The sequence below is a fragment of the Periplaneta americana genome, chromosome 5 (genome assembly GCF_040183065.1).
Source record: "Periplaneta americana isolate PAMFEO1 chromosome 5, P.americana_PAMFEO1_priV1, whole genome shotgun sequence".
Classification (NCBI taxonomy): domain Eukaryota; kingdom Metazoa; phylum Arthropoda; class Insecta; order Blattodea; family Blattidae; genus Periplaneta; species Periplaneta americana.
In genome coordinates, this window is record NC_091121.1 from 172,969,871 (window position 1) to 172,987,586 (window position 17,716).

Consider the following 17,716-nt stretch of genomic DNA (forward strand, 5'->3'; position numbering starts at 1 on the left):
TAGCTCATACGCTTTCCAATAACCTACCCTTGGTTCAATTTCCGGTGTGGGCGGAGATTTCTTTCAAATCCAAGGATGTACGACCGTCTTGTACGTATCGCGTGAGGTCTGTGTTGTGGGACTTCATCGTGCTAACCACACGGCTAGAGAGGCCTGCCATATGAGTTAGTCCGTTCTTGGTTCACAAAAAGGACAAATATACAGGGTGATTCAAAACCTCTGCGACAAACTCTGGGGGTGATAGAAACAAGAAACTCTTTTTGTTAAACAACCTATGTCTTTTGACGCGTCGTTTCGAAGTTATCGTTGAAAATGTTTTTGCGCGGGCGTACGTCAATGTGAAATATGCTAACTTTTTAAAAATATTACTGTATTATGAATAACTCAGAAACTGACTCACAGAAATGGAACTTCACCACCGTAATTATGTGTACAAAAAAATCAAGAACTTAGCTTGAAAAATGTAGAAAATAAAAATTTCGCCCATAACTCCCTTAAGAGGTTAGGTACAGCTTACAGCAGTAAAATTATCGAAAAATTCAACATTTTTTTTTTTCCTCCATTACTGTATCTTGTACAATAATTAAAATCGTTACGTGTTAAACATTGTACTTTTGCTATATGAAAAAATATATATATATATATATATTTTTACAGTTTAAAAAAAAATAATTTATTTATATTTTATTTTCTTTCAAAATTCAAAATAGTGGCAGTTCACTGTGCAGTGATGAAGCGTTTCCCTCATAACACATAAATTTGTTAACTTTTTTATGCTCTCTCAATTTTATTTTATTGCTGAAACTCATATTTATAATTTCATGCTCTTTCAAATACATTCCTTAGTAAACAATATTTTTTTTTATTTTTGTTACAAGACAATACTAATATTTGACCATATTTTTAAATGAATTTATTTATATATACAATCTATCAAAGGTACAGAAGTGATCTTGCGTCATATTGCAGATATGACATGCATAAATACACACAAAACATTTCATCACAGAATATTGGATAGTTTTGTAGTTATGTGGAAAACGCATCATCATTGCACAGTGAACTGAATTTTGACAAAAATTTGTAAATAATTTTTTTAAATCGTAAAAATATTTTTTATATAGCAGAATGACAGTGTTTTATATATACAAATTGTCATTATTGTACAAGATACAGTAATGGAGGAAAAATATGTTGAATATTTCCAAAATATTTACTGCTTTAAGGTGTATCTAACCCCCTAAGGCAGTGATGTCAAAGCAAGCGCATTTTTCTGACCTTGACGTCGTGCGCGGGCATCAAGCGCTAAGTATGGAAAGAGGAAGGGTTGTGTATATGAATAAGCAGCCTGTTGGATTAAGAAAAGAGTGGTGCACAAACTTCAGATGGAACGTGAAAATTTATGTCGTTATTTTTATATGGCTTCTTTCTGTTTGATATTATCTATATTGTCTGTAAAACAAAAGTACTAATACCAATTTCTTAATATTGCAGTTGTGTTTTAAGTGTAAATAACATAATAAAGAGTTAAGAAGAAATATTCACATAAATTCCATAGTAGTAAAACTATATTGTACTAAATGGATGAAACATATCATTCATAAAGAAACTGACATCCCAAAACAGAGACTGAGTATGACATGATAAGTTGGAATTGATATTGATGGTACCTTCAGTCTTATAAAAGTAATCAATAAACTAATCAAAACAATATTACAGTACAAAGTAAAGTTACCTAGGTGCTGTATATGTTTTAAGTGTAACTAATATTCCATAACAAAACGCTTATCGCATTATGCTTTTAAGGTGATATTGGTGAACAACTTCCTATCATCAGAATATTAAATTATTTTCTCGAAATGTGCTGAAGCTATAGAACTCACATTGTTAAAACACATGGGCACGTATCTTTTACTTATGATGTAACAGTAGTTGCTTTGTTAATTCATTTCCTTACAAACAATTTCCATGCGAATATTTTCAAAAATTTCAATACACTATCTTCAGTAATAAGTTACGTATATACGGTATATTAGATTCTGTAAGGCTACTAAATAAATAGGCCTATATCTGATAATTTCACTTTTCTATAAAAAAAAAAGGAAAAAAAATATGTCTTTTGAATAAGAAAATCAAACTTGTGAAAAATGAGCATTAAAATTAAAACTTACATTCTTATAATGCACTTATACTTCTCAGACAAATCTAAAAATTGACATGGATACAGTTTTAGTAAGTTCTCTTCCCTTTATCTACTGAATCAGTGCTGGCCATCCCTGAATATAGCTCGACCAAGCGGTATATGCTACCTCTTTCGTCTGTCTCTTTCCTTTCCACTGTAAAGCGCTCAGGCTCTCCTGAGCTCTAAAGCGCGCGCTTGCTCCTATGGGCATCAATTGGCATGACTGCCCTAAGGTAAAATTAAATACTGTACCGAATAGACTGACAACGTTTCTTCATCGTTTTTAAATATAACACTCATATTTTTTGTAGTAATATTATATACGACAATGACGTGACTGTTACGAAACAAATAGAATATTACGTTTCTATGGAAACATGTTAATTAATTAAATCGATGGTTTACAATTTGAGTATTATGCAGTTACTCTTGTGATGTCATATTCGAATGCAGAGAGCTTTGTCAACGTTACAAGAACATAGGGCCTACCTACTTTATATTCACATACGAAGGTGAGATACACAATCTTTAAGACCTGCGCAGACCAAGGCGAATGCGAAATCGAGCACTAACGCGAACACGATCTATTCAACACTCGGATGGTAATGCAGTGATACAGATCAGCACGCGGGCAGGTGGCCAGCACGATCAGTTAAATGGTCAGGCGAACAGATCGCACATGTAGGGTTGATCGCTCAGTTCGCCTCATTTTCCTTCAGCTAATGGTACAAATTCTTAAACTCTCCTTTCACCTCTCTTAACATGTTAATTTCATGCACCCATTTTCTACGTCGTTTCTGCCTATTATAAAAATTTTGGTCTCGTCAGAGAGAGAAAAATATGTTTATAATGTTCTGTGGTATCTCGCAGGACACTACTTGTCAATAAGTTTATTACTCACAATATACTTAACTTTATTTCAATCGGTAATTATGTATGGTATTATAGGGTGGGGTAGCTTATTTAACCCAATTTTAATCCACTTTATTACAGAAGAAAATAATCAAAATATATTGTCTTCATAAACCTATTGATTTTCCATCTCAAAAATTGTTTTATAGACTTTAATGTTCTTAAAATAAAACAAATTTATTATATCGTATTAATAAAATTCATACATAAAAATCGAAATAATTTTGAATTGTATTCTCATAGTAATGAAACAAAAGGTATGAATTCTTTAAGATTGTTTGAACCAAAATGCAACACGGCTACAGTATTTAATCATAGTAGTAATTTAAGCCCAAGAATATATAACAAATTTATATTTAAATATCATAATCTTGTCAATTCTATATAATAATAAATTTAGCTTCCCTTATGTAAAGGTTGCCAGACTTGACAAAGCGTATTACATATAATTTGGAAACACACCTAAAAGGTAAAAGATATAATTACATTTGAAACGGTTAGGGAATCGAATATACAAAATTTCAGAAAAATTTACACCTTAGTAGCGTTTGTGCTCATTTACAGTTAAGAAAGGGGGGGGGGGAAATATCATCAGATAGGTTAGAATGATTTGAATGACGTATACCGCGAGAAAAATAATAGTACGGATTTATTGGCATTGATATCTAAACCAATCAACAGCCATCCGTTAAGATAACTTGAAATTTCCATTATCACTCCCATACAAATGATTTCTCAATATCTGAACCGATCCTTTGAGGGCACTATTGGCTATTTCCTTCACAATGCTGTGTGTTAGCCCCAGGTTTTTACATTTGTTGGCAAAGAAGGAGGGTATGGTACCTCGTGCTCCCACCATCAGAACTATTACATCAATGTGGGACAGGCTGTATTTATCTTTATAGAACGGGATTGTTGGTTCATAGATCCGTTTCTAAATTAAATATAAATATTAATATTAAATTTAAAAAGTTATGTATGAATTTTATAAAAATTGAAAAATTGTATATTTAATTTTATATATTCTTATTGCGTAATAGATATAAGACAAATTGTATTATATACTTCTTAATTTCAATCCAGGAATCCGCCCCTGAGCACGAGTTCTACTCTTTCAGGGGCGAGCTAATGTTTTTCTGTTTATATTATATTTTATGTTACAATATTATTAGCAAAATAAATAAATAAGATAAATAAATTAAGTTGAGATAATAGGGCCTATCTTAGTTTTACAATACATGTATAAATGAAATCATTTTAAAGTAGGTCTATAATAAGTTGCGAAGCGTGATTACCACTCTGTATCTTCATCATCATTCAAGGCTGCTGCTACAAGAACACATTCTTCTTCAATAATTGAGAACATTCCATGTTCGCCGCGTTTCTGCCCTCAGAAAACAGTTTCGGTCGCGGAGTTTTGCGTTGGTGTGTGCCTGAAAGTTCGCAAGTAGCTCGTGATTGCGTTCAAATTCGCAGCTGCCTTGGTCTGCGCGAACCTTTAAGTATAGAATCACAATCACATAGCCTTTTAAAGTAGTTAAATTCGTTAAGATGCCACACTTTCGTATTAATATAATTTCGGAAATAAATTGCAGAATATTACAACTCTAGAATTTTACATAGGGGAGACTGTTGTACCTTTAGCATAGTGTACCTTTGAACATTTTTTGTTTTTTAATGTTTGCTGCTACCTAGAGGACTCAAAACGAAGTAGATTGTAGAGAAAGCCGCTAAGTAGCTCTGGTCGTAGTTTCAGTTTGATTTATTGCAAAGTGTGAGTTCCGTGGACAAAAGAATTTTTTTAGTACCAAAAGTAAACATTTTGTTCATTGATGTATGTTTTCTAACACAAAACCAGATTGCATTTGTTAATATCTTTCAAGTACGGTGTGTCCCCTATCATCTGGTGAGTAGTAACATATTTTAATTTCCATGATTTATTTGACTCTCTAGTTTTGGGAGCCATATTTGTTTAAACGTGCACCCTCTTGTACCTTTGAACACAAAACATCTTGTACCATGGAACATGTTCCAAATTACACGATACTATTGGTTTTTGCTTTTCTTTTATTTTAAGGTCATGTCACGAAGTAAGTCTGGAATTAAGAGGCCCCCAATTGATCCGGATGCCTTGAAGAAAGTTGTTGAAGCAGTTATTGCTTCTCCAGGAAATAAAATCTCAATCAGAGAAGCCTGCTCTGGTTTATGATGGCAAATACATTTTAAATATGATTGTCAGTTTTTACAGCTATATTCCCACCTATATTCCATGTGTTCCAACTTACAAGAGGGTATGTTCCAAGGTACATGATCCTGTTGTACCTTTGAACACATTACATCTCTCTTCATTTTATTTTTTCCATCCTTAATAGATCTGTAAAATAGGAAAATACATAGAGGAAGTTGTAAAGGAATTTTCAGTAATTATTTCAAGCATTTTTTTCATTTAAACAATTTCATTTCCCAAAATTAAAAAAAATAAAATGTGAAAAGTGTTTAAAGGTACAACAGTCTCCCCTATATATCTCGATTACACAACTTTTAACACTATATCACTTCGGAATATGTATTATATATCTTTCTCGCGTTAAATTATATCGTACCTGGTTAACATGTTTAACCTGCCTTCTTCAGAACTGGTTGTTGCTGGTCTTGGCGCCTTTTCTTTTTTTTTCTGTGGTGGTGTGTTTGTGTAGTGTAATATAGAGTCAAAGAGTGTGTGTGTTCTGAAATTACGTTGTGTGTTGAGAATTTCATTTGGATGAGTTTTTGTGTGTATATTTCGTATTTGTTCTAGTGTGTTTAGTTTCTGCCTTTTTGGTTGGATGCTAACCACACCTACAGAGACATCAACACACATAGAAATTCTACCCATCCAAGCAAAAAGCCAGAAACTAAACACACTAGAACAATACGAAATATACAGACACATAAAAACACATCCAAATGAAATTCCAAACACAACTCAATTTCACAATACACACACTCTTTGACTCCACATTACACTACACAAACACAACCCCAGTGGTAATAAAACAAAAGGCGCCAAGACCAGCAACAACCAGTTCTGAAGAAGACCTGTAATAGGCCGAAACATGTTAACCAGGTACGATAAAATTTAACACGAGAAAGACATATAATACATATTATAGAATTTTAATTGAAGTAGAGCGTGGCAAATTTAACGACGCTTTAAAATTCAGAGGCTATTCAGAGCTCAAATTAAACGTGGATTAAATATGGTTAAAAAAATCTTGCGTACAAGAATCCTCTACCAGGGACAGATTTTTTTTATGTGCCATAAATGTATGACACAAGCTACTCAGCTTCACTTCTGTCCCAAAGGGAGCTATCTACATAAGTATTTTATTGCCTATTAGAATCTTGATGATTTTGACTGCATTACAGTCTCTGGAAATAACTTATTAAAATATAAAATATTTCAGGTATGTGCCTATTGTATAATTTATCAATTACTACGTTTTTATAGAGTATTCAGATCGATCTGAATACGATTACCGTATTGAAACTTCCATGAAAACGGGGATTCAAAACGATCTGAGTCTCAAGGTCTTAACACCTAAAAAATATGATCGGATCTTATTCAATTCGAATTGAGTTTCATGGAAACGGGTATGGTATTCAATACGATCTCAATACGCTAAGCGCGTGATCGATCGTCCTTTGTTTGGTGTGTCAACTGTTTTACCAACAGCAAGAGCAATATATAATTTGAACTGGTAATGGAAATTACGGCTGAACGGATTTTAATAAATGACCCCTCATTTTGAAGCTTGGCATCCAAGGATTTTCAGAAAAATAGTAACTTTCATGAAGCGTTAGTTTTCCTATATAATTTTCCTATTTTCCAAAATCCATCTTATGTCAGTTTTGAGAACTAATTGCATTTTAGTATAAACAAAACACACACTACAATAAACAATAGGCTATTATACAAAAGCCATACCTGCAGGATTGCTGACATTTAATTAGAACTCAAATTAAATTGGTAACTAAAAACTTCAAGCCTTACTAAAAGTTATTTATAGCTCTGATTCTGCGGTGTGTAATTTTCTGAGTAAGCTGTGTATTGAATATTAAAATCTACCAAACTTGAAGTTGTTTGATGACATTACTACCATCAGAAATGAAATATTATTATAGTTAGTGCTATGATGTCACTATTTTTCATTAATTATACATATTAATGCTATATTGATGATGTGAAAGTGAAAGGTTTTGGGGTTATGTAAGTAGATGTAGAGAATATGTTAAATTAGATCTTCATTTCTATAATTTACTGAGTGGCGGCTATAGTGTGTGTGTGTGTATGTAAAACTACAAAACTTACGTAAGATAATAATATTCTTATTAAAAATCAAATATTTTGATAGTTATTAATCAAGTCGTGTTGGATCTTTAATAGCGGTGTGGTGTAGATATTTATATATTACGTCATTCTCTTCAGTACTGGCTCGAGAGAGCGCAAAAATCATGGTTCCTAAGGAAAGATCAAAAGGTATTACTTACTGATAAAATAAGAAGCCTACAAAATTATGTAGTCTCCGGAATATTTAAGCAAGATCTCTTAGCAAGATAAAATTATTTTATCCTCTACAGGCATCAGCTCTACCAAGATGCTATGTCTATTGTTCGAAAGCATAGCAAACCCGACATTTATTTAATTTTCACCTACAATCGACAATGACCTGAAATAGCTATTGCTTTACTTCCACATGAAAAACCCACTGATCGTCCTGATATTGTTACTTGCGTTTCCGCATTGAAACTCAAAAACTGAAGGTGGATAAGTTCAAGAAAAAGTATTTGGCATAAAAATACCATTCAGAGGGAGTATGTTTCATTATTATGGAAGCAAATAACTTTCAAAATATCTGGTATTCTTCACTGAAAATAAATCTGAAAAATTTTTATTTGACCCGTGGGGGACCTTGTAACCCCTATCGGGCGCGTCCCCTTGGTGGCGGATGGGGGATCCCACTAAATATGGTGGGGTGGTCCGAATAACTACGGTAATAAGGACCCGTGGACCAACAAGGAGCCCGGTTTCTGGGGGCTTAAATACTGGAACACCCTATCTCCAGGGGACATAAATATGGAGGTCCCATGCCCGGGGTTAATGGGTGAAGACCTCAACGGCGACATTCACAGCGGCGGAAGAGGCAGCCCTTCATATGGGGATGATACATATGATAGACGTGACTGTTAGTCTATGAGCTGGCAATCCCAGCAACAGTCTTACTCTGCTTCACGCTGGTAACGTGTCCAGAGGACAGTTAATTCTACTCAGTCTCTTCAAGGAAACAGAAATGGCCGGATAAACATTATGACGAACCAAGCTCAGAAAAAGGACAAAAGACATGGAATATCGGAAGAATTGAAATTAGGTGTTTGGAATGTAAGAGGTATATGTCACAAAGAAGAAGAATTACAGAAAGAACTTAAACAAGCAGATATTGATATAGCAATAATCCCAGAAACAAAAAAGAAATTAAAGGGATCTGTAGAGTTGGAAGATTATATAATGTTATATAGTGGAGTCCCACAAAATAAGAGAGCGTCGGCAGGAATAGCAATACTATTGAAGAAAAAATGGAAAACAAAAATACAGAACTATGAATTTATTAATGAACGCTTAATGAAACTGAGATATAAAACACCTAGAGGACCAATGACAATAATAGGATGCTATGCTCCAGAGGAAGGGAGGTTGGAAGATACAAACGAATTTTACGATCAGCTACAAACTATATTGGATAAAACAAATAAAAATGACTATATAATTATAGCAGGAGACTTAAACGCCAGAATAGGAAATATACCAATTGGAAAAATTATAGGAACAAATGGAGAACCCACAATCAATATCAATGGAAATATCTTAAGAAATTTTGCATTATATAACACACTGAAAATCACAAATACATTCTTCCGCCATAAAGATATACATAAATATACTTGGAGTGCTAGAGGTAGCCGTACAATCATAGATTACGTGATCGTAAATGAAAAAGTATCAAAACTGGTAGAAGACACACGAGTGTACAGAGGATATGATGTTGGTACAGATCATTTCCTATTAATATCAAGAATATCAATACCATCTAGATGGAAACAAATTAAAAGAAACATAAATGAACCAAAACAAACTTTTAAAGTTCATCTCCTACAAGAAGAAAGTATACTACAACTGTATCAGAAGCGACTTAATCAATATATAGATGAAAGACCAATAAGTAATAATATAAATTCAGAATGGGAAGAAATTAAACGTATAACTATAAAGGCTGCATCAGAAGTATTGGGTAAGAGGACAAAAAAATATAAAAATAGAGGACTCAAAGTTTGGAATGAAGAAATTGCAAACATAATAAATGAAAAGAAAAAAGCATATTTACAGTTCCTAAGTAATCAAACAACAGAGAACCGAACAGAATATAAGAGGTTAAATGCTGCAGTGAAACGCGAAGTGAGGAAAATAAAGCGACAAAGTTGGGATAAATATGTGAATGACTTACAACACGACCTACACGGACGACAAGAGAAAGTATATAAAGTTCTAAAACAGTTAAATGAGAATGAGAAAGATAGACTACAGCATAATCCAATTAAGAATGAAGAATGGAACAAATATTATAAGAAATTGTGGACTGATCCAGAAGGAGATAAATTAGTAATAACAAATGTTAATGAAAATGTAGATTTAATAAGTATGGATGAACTAAAAGAAACTTTAGAAAACTTCAAAAACAAAAAAAGTCCAGGAACTGACGGTTTGAATATGGAACTATTTAAATATGCGTCGATTAAATTCCAAACGAGGCTTTTGAACTTTATTAATATGTGTTGGAAAAATGGACATTTACCAGAAGAATGGAATATTGCATTGATATGCCCGATTTTTAAAAAGGGAGATCGAACTAAATGTGATAATTATAGAGGAATCAATCTTTTGAACTCAGGTTATAAGATTTATGCAAAAATTATAACACAAAGAATTGCTCCAATCTCAGAAACTATACTGCATGATTCACAAAATGGATTTAGAAAAGGACGTTCCTGCAATGACTGTATCTTCACGATAACACAACTTATGGAGAAACGACGAGAATATAACCTACCAACTCTAATAGCTTTTATAGATTATGTAAAAGCTTTTGATAAAGTTAAAAGAAATTTGCTATGGGAAATAATGATTAAAAACGGTTTTCCTCAACATCTTATAAGAGTAATACAAAGTATGTATACAAATACAAAGTTTAAATTGGAGAAATCCATAGAAGAGGATAATTTAATAGAGATTAATTTAGGAGTACGACAGGGGTGTCCATTATCGCCTACCCTATTTAATATATATATTAATGACGCAGTTGTACGATGGCAGATTATGCTTAAAACACATTTTAAAATAAAAGGGAGAAACATTGATACACTGTTGTTTGCTGACGACCAGATCTTAATTGCAGATTCGGAAGATAATTTACAAAGAGCCATACATGAATTAAATAATATTACAAGTGAATATAATCTTCAAATCTCATATGAAAAAACGAAAATAATGGCTCTTAAAGGAAGAGATCTGTTAAGAGCAAAAATTTGCATAAATAATAAACCCATCCAACAACAAAGTGATTTTAATTATCTTGGTTACATTGTGTCATATACCGGCAATAGAGATGTGCAAAATAAATTAAACAAATTCCAAACACTATGTGGTACAATAAAAAGAACTTTTAAAAATTGTAATAGGGCAACACTGTTAAAACTTTACAAAGTAATGGCGATCCCAACCTTGCTTTATGGGTGTGAAAGTTGGGTCTTGACTATCTCACAACAGAAGAAAATAGAGGCTGCTGAGATGAAATTTTTGAGACAGGTGGCAGGTTATAGACTCATAGACAAAAAGAGAAATGAAGATATTAGAAAAGAATTGGAAATCCAGAGTCTAAATGAAACAATCATTGAATACAGACAAAGATGGCAAGATCATATACAAAGAATGGATGAAGATCGTATACCACAAATAATAAATAAATATAAACCTGTAGGTAGAAGAAATGTCGGCAGGCCACGGATGAGATGGTCGGATCAGTTTTCTTGAAGACGGAACGAGCCACAAGGCTTATGCCGTGATGAAGATGATGATGATGAATTTTTATTTGAACTTCTAATGAACTTAGTTTACAGTATTTGCTACACAAGCCACTAGTATATGTTGAAAAGGCGTGTTGTAAAACATAATATTTCGTGTTTTCCTAAAAGTCAATATTACCATTCTGCATTAACAGCCTGAATATTAAGTTTTCATGCTTCTCATATGGGAAACGCAACATTGTTTATAGCTAATGTCTACAGAGTGACCAACACGCTAATATGTCGATGATATGTTAACCAACATAACTACTTTCTAAACTTTAGCTTCCGTACTCTCATCGGTTTCAATATGTATCGAAAACAGGGATCGAAGAAATCGTATTCAGTATGGAAAATATATTGAGATCGATTTGAATACTCCATGAAAACATAGTAATTATTATGTTTTGTTTATTTTGTTTAATGTCTAAATCTAATGCTAGAACTGCTTTGTCCGCAGGTTCGTAGTAATGGCTGCAAGTTTGATAAGCATCATCCTATTTGTCGTCAGTCTTTGTGCAGGTACGTACTGTCACAGTAAGAAACAGATGTTTGTAGATTCTAATGGTCTATTAAACGATGAAGCTGTCATTAAATATTAACGGTCTTATTAATAAACCCTGTATAATTTTTATACGAGACTTATACAGTGTTCGGACTGAAAACGTTACTAATAAACCATGCATAAGCGATGTATGTATAAGCAGCTTGTAACTAAACATGGGAATTGCTTTGCAGCAATTATACACACGAAACCCCTTGTTTAAGCGTTTTATATAGAGAAAAAATGGCCGCCTTTTAACAGCTGTTGTTATCGATTGTCATTTTATGGTGATGGTTGCCTTGTAATCACAGAAGAACAAAACAAAGAGCACATAATAATGAGAATAATATTGCTGTAGCTGTACTCTTTGATCAAAATATAGACTGGTAATCGATCAGGCCTAGTTGTACTATCGATACTTAGCCCGGCACACTAGCTAGCACTATCGGATGCAATAGAGAATCTTGGTTATTCTGTTATTTTTCGTAATAAAATAGTGATTAAATTATGACGTAGTTGTGTAACAGTTGTGTTATTATATACGATGTATGTAGTGATTATTAGTCAGGAATTTACACACGACTTATAAACGAGCTATTCATTGTGTAACTATTAGATAGTTTAACGTCTGTATAAGGACTTTCATCAGTAAGACCGTTGGGTTTTTTCCGATGATTTTGCCTCTCAACCACTTCAAGCAGAATTGCTGGTATATTTCAGTGTTGAACCCCGAACACGTTTCGCCTTCTTTAATTTTATCTTCATCCATCATCTACAATAGTTTCAGATATACCAGGAAATGCAGCAGACGTGGTACTGTGTTTCACCAAGAGATATCATCTGTCTGGGGAAGCTGCACAGATTGCAGGGAGACGAAGACGCTTTCACAGCGAACTACGGCAGATCAGAGAGTTAGCAGAGCTGTGCAGCTCCCTCGGACAGATGGCACCATGGTGAATCATGATATCTACGGTGCTGCGGTTTTCAGGTCAATATACGATGCAGCAGAACGTAGTACATGACTTACCAACGAACGCTATGGAATTAAGGAGGCTACAAGTTATTAACAGGGAGTCGAATGGGTGTTCCTGTTCAAGCGGACTCCGTCAGAACTGGAAGCTTTAGCTGAATTGATAAGATGGCACCAAGCAATGAATCACATACTCACAGTAATGCGGTCTTAAGGACTTCAACAATCACCGCGTAATAAAGAGATCGGCACAATGAAACCTTCTGGCTCACCTCAGAAAGCAAACAAAAACACAGCTCACTTTCCGGCTCATCTTAAAACCAAAACTAAAAAAGTGGTTTGTGCGAACTTTCATCTCCCCATTGGATACATTATTCTCACTGTAAAAAAACCTGAATTAAATATAATTTCCAATATCTTCAGAAATTAGCATTCTGAAACAGAAACTAACGGTTTACTCTCACTATAGCTTAGTAACTCACATGGTTGAGCGAATGATTTGTAACTTGTCTCTTGGATCATACCGTTTCACTAGAGGAAGTTAAAGAACTTGGAAGCCTGCAAGAAGAATATTTCCAACATATTGTTCTTATTCAATTTGTAGAGCTAGCAATTGCGTTTATCGTGGTCCTCATACTTGTAATGCTATATGAGAATGAACTTATAAAAACATAAATTGTCACATAAGACGAAATTTTCAGGAGAGACAACTATTTGTAGTAGAAAGATGAATAAAATCTTGTTTTATTCTATGATTGAAGGTGAATCAACCACATATCTCAAATTTAAAAATTCAAAATTGTTGATGTTATAACAATCCAGACGTTTGAGATGGCCAGGGCATGTAGCACGTATGGGCGAATCCAGAAATGCATATAGAGTGTGAGTTGGGAGGCCGGAGGGAAAAAGACCTATGGGGAGGCCGTGACGTAGATGGGAGGATAATATTACAATGGGTTTGAGGGAGATATGATATAATGATAGACAGTGGATTAATCTTGCACAGTATAGGGACTGATGGCGGGCTTATGTGAGGGCGGCAATGACCCTTCGTGTTCCTTAAAAGCCATTTGTAAGTAAGTAAGAAGTTATAACACTATTTAACTTAAGACTATTTTTGTTTGGTGGACATTTAACGAATTTATACAATTGTAACAATTACTATGATGTACCGAAGTACATATGCAATTTCCGTGCAGGAATTCTGCATTACCTTATGGTGAAGAATTGGTAAAATGAAGAATGAGTTCATCTCTGTACATAGTGTTGGACATTGTACCACTATCCCATATTCTGTGACACAGTACATGAGGGTAGGCCACCATAGGGGAACAGAGAGGTAGAACTTAAACTGAGAAGGAGTCAATCCGGCATCGGAACTAGAATCCGGTGTGGCTTAGTAGATACAGCGTCAACACGTAGAGCTGAAAACCCGGGTTCGAGTTCCGGTACCAGAGAGAATTTTTCTCCGTTCTACCGATTCTTCACCAATTGTAACAATTTTATTTTAGCAAGGAAACGTGAATTTCTGCTAATTTTATGTTGTGTTGGCGAATAATTTTATTTTGTTGTCTGTCTGAACACTATATGAACTTTTGATAACGGAATTTAAATACTTCTGTTACCGGGATTTAAATCTTAGAGTCCTCATTTTCGCATATTTTTACTGTAATTAAAACATAGAGTCTCATTTCCCAATTTACGTTTTAATTAGTTGCTCTTCACATAACTGTGTAAAAATGGATAGAACAGATTGCGATTTGGAAAATTCTGATTGCACATATGTGTAGAGAACACTGCCATCTGTTGGAAACCACTCCAAACTCAATTTTGACAGGAGATGGACAATTTACCCTTTACTTAGTTTCTACTCAAATATTTACATGAATTTCTTTACAGTATCTGCTCTTAAGTGTTATCATTGTGAAGATGTTGGATGTGATGATACCTTCACGCCTCAGAAAATACTCGAAAGGCCTTGTGAACTGTTGCAGGATGTGTGTCTGAAAGTAATATTGAATAGTGAGTATCTTAATATCTCGATATGTAGAAGTATACTTGAATATAATAAGGTATTATGTAGTAACGTCAACATCGATGCTTGTTATCAATATTACATTTGTGGAAGACGATCTTTGATGAGAGAACTTTTTGCGTCACATAGATTACTGTCATAATTTTATAGTTCTCCATAGTCATCTATAGGACGACAACGTAACTCACACAAATGAACATATGAAGAGCATGTAGCACTTATGGGCGAATCCAGAAATCCATATAGAGTGTTAGTTGGGAGGCCGGAGGGAAAAAGACCTTTGGGGAGGCCGAGACGTAGATGAGAAGATAATATTAAAATGGATTTGAGGGAGGTGGGATATGGTGGTAGAGACTGGATTAATCTTGCTCAGGATAGGGACCAATGGCGGGCTTATGTGAGAGCGGCAATGAACCTCCGGGTTCCTTAAAAGCCAGTAAGTAAGTAATAATAATAAAACTTACTTACTGGCTTTTAAGGAACCCGGAGAAAAGCAGAAATGTGATTGGTCTACCATAAGCGTGAATTGTAAAGTTGGCTGACAAATAAATATCATTTACTTAATTCACATTTAGATAAATGTGTTATGTAATATTAAATAAGTGATCCAGTCATAAAGTAATATGTCCAACCATTTCTTACAAAAGGTAACTTGTCCGGGATATATTTCATTACAAATCAAGAAAAATAATCTTATTTTCATTTTATGCAATCCAATAGATTTCTGAATACAAAACAACACATTAGAATATAAAAGCAAATAATTTTGTTGTACAGTTTGGTAATAAAACGTTTCTCGTCATTCCTGAAAAATCGTTTATAGTGGACATATTGCATTTTGAATGCCAGCCTCACAATTTATGATGTAAGATTAATATTATTATATATATTTCAATCTTACAGCATCCAAGAGAACTATAGTACATCGATTATGTTCAATTAAAGCAGACAAAGACTTAGAATGCACTCGACTGAAGCTGAAAAACGAAGCAAAATCAATAGAAGCATGTGCGACTTGCGACAAAGATCTCTGCAACGGAAGAAATCGACTCGACCAAGATTTCAGTGCACTGTTTATTTTACCGCTCGTCGTCATTTATATGTATTTCCAGTAAAGTAAATAACAATATGTATTTATCTTGGAATCAAATTTAATAAAGTTACCAATTTATAGCAACATCTGAAAGTTCCGTAAATTTATACACAACTATTACTACAATGAATAACATACTTCGGTATACAAACTGGATTTTTACATTTCATCTGATAATATACTCAAATAGTCCTATAAATCAAGTTCTGTTGTTAGGTGGGGTGACGAGTGGAAGTTTGTTCACTTTCAGTTAACAATCGCATTTGTTAAATGAATCAACGATCTCTTATTTACAGGGTGTTAAAAATAGTATCCAATATTTTGGGTAGTGATATTATGCATAAAAAACAAGGAAAAATGTCTAATAAACATGGGTCCTACAACACATACTTTCTGAGATCTGAACACTTGTTCATAGGAAGTGCTCAATGTGACGTCCATTCACGGCAATGCATTTCTCTGCCCTACAATACAGCAGGCTACCAGATAATCATACCGTAGTTGACACCCCTGGCATGGAATACTGATACGTCGCAAGGAATACTGAAAACAAAAGTTTGGTTGCGGATATGAGCGGGGTTCAGCAGAGATGGTGTTGTGAATTTTCGTATTCAGCATTTTTGGCCTTATGAAAATTCCATGCAGTTGAAGAAACAAGGCATCAGCATCGATTCTCAATCACCGTATGGGCAGGCGTTCTTGGCGATACCCATACGTGCTACCACAGAGATTAACTGGGACTCGTTATCAGGATTTTCTTATTAACGTATTGCCTACCTTGCTGGAGTATGTCCCATGTCAGCAAAGACTACAGATGTGGTTCATGCATGATGGCACACAGCATATTTTTTTTCGCAGTGAGAGTGAACACCTGACGCTGACATTTCAGGATCGCTGGATTGATTGGGGAGGCCCCACACCTTGGCCTGCTCGTTCACCAAACATAAATCACCTAGACTTTTGGTTATCAATTACAACCAGGTCAATTTCAAAGAGTGCGTGATCCCTTACGTCGAAGGGCAGAGGAACTGCCATAAATGGACGTCATATTGAACACCTCCTAAGAATAAGTGTTCAGATCTCAGAAAGTACGTGTTGTAGGACCCATGTTTATTCAATTGTTTATGCATACTAGTACCTACTAAACTATTGGATACTTTTTTAACACCCTGTATATGTTGAACACGTTTGAGAGCTCTGTAGCGCATAAAAATCATGTCACATTTGAATGACTGCACCCTTGAATTGAAAGACCTCGGTGCAAAAACTGGTCAAGTCCAGAAATGGAATTTTAAAAGAGATAAAATAAACTTTCCACAAAAACTGAATGTGCATTAATTTCAAATTGCATTTTTACACGATAATAACTTAGGAAATAGTAGTTTTTTATATGTGGTTTCCAACATTCTTGTTAGTTCTCTTTCGTCCATAGAATTTTTTTAAAATGGTGGACTTGAATGTTTTGTCCCACAAATACAACAGATTTCTTTGTCATGTTTGAACTTCATTTATTTCTTGTTTCAAAACAAATCTACGACTTACTTCAGTCTCAGGTGAGTTCCCATTGAGGGATTAATCAATTCAGATACCTATATATAATTTGAATTGGTAATGGAAATTAAGGGAAAACGGCTGAACGGATTTTAATAAATGTACCTCATTTTGAAGCTTGGAATCCAAAGTTTTTTCAGAAAAATAGCAATTTTCAGTGAAATATCAATTTTCCTACAATATTTTCCTATTTTCCAAAATTCATCTGTCGTCACTTTTGAGAAATATCGCCTTTCAGAATAATTTTTTTTTATTTTAGTAGGTTATTTTACGAC

At 34.2% G+C, this 17,716-nt stretch overlaps 1 long non-coding RNA gene across 1 annotated transcript; it reads left to right on the forward strand.

Annotated features, from left to right (window-relative positions):
• The first annotated feature begins 11,708 nt into the window (after window positions 1–11,708).
• On the forward strand, window positions 11,709–15,970 carry LOC138700553 (uncharacterized). Its single transcript, XR_011332391.1, has 3 exons — window positions 11,709–11,770; window positions 14,662–14,784; window positions 15,701–15,970. It is a non-coding gene; the product is annotated as an uncharacterized lncRNA (long non-coding RNA).
• The last annotated feature ends 1,746 nt before the right edge of the window (window positions 15,971–17,716 follow it).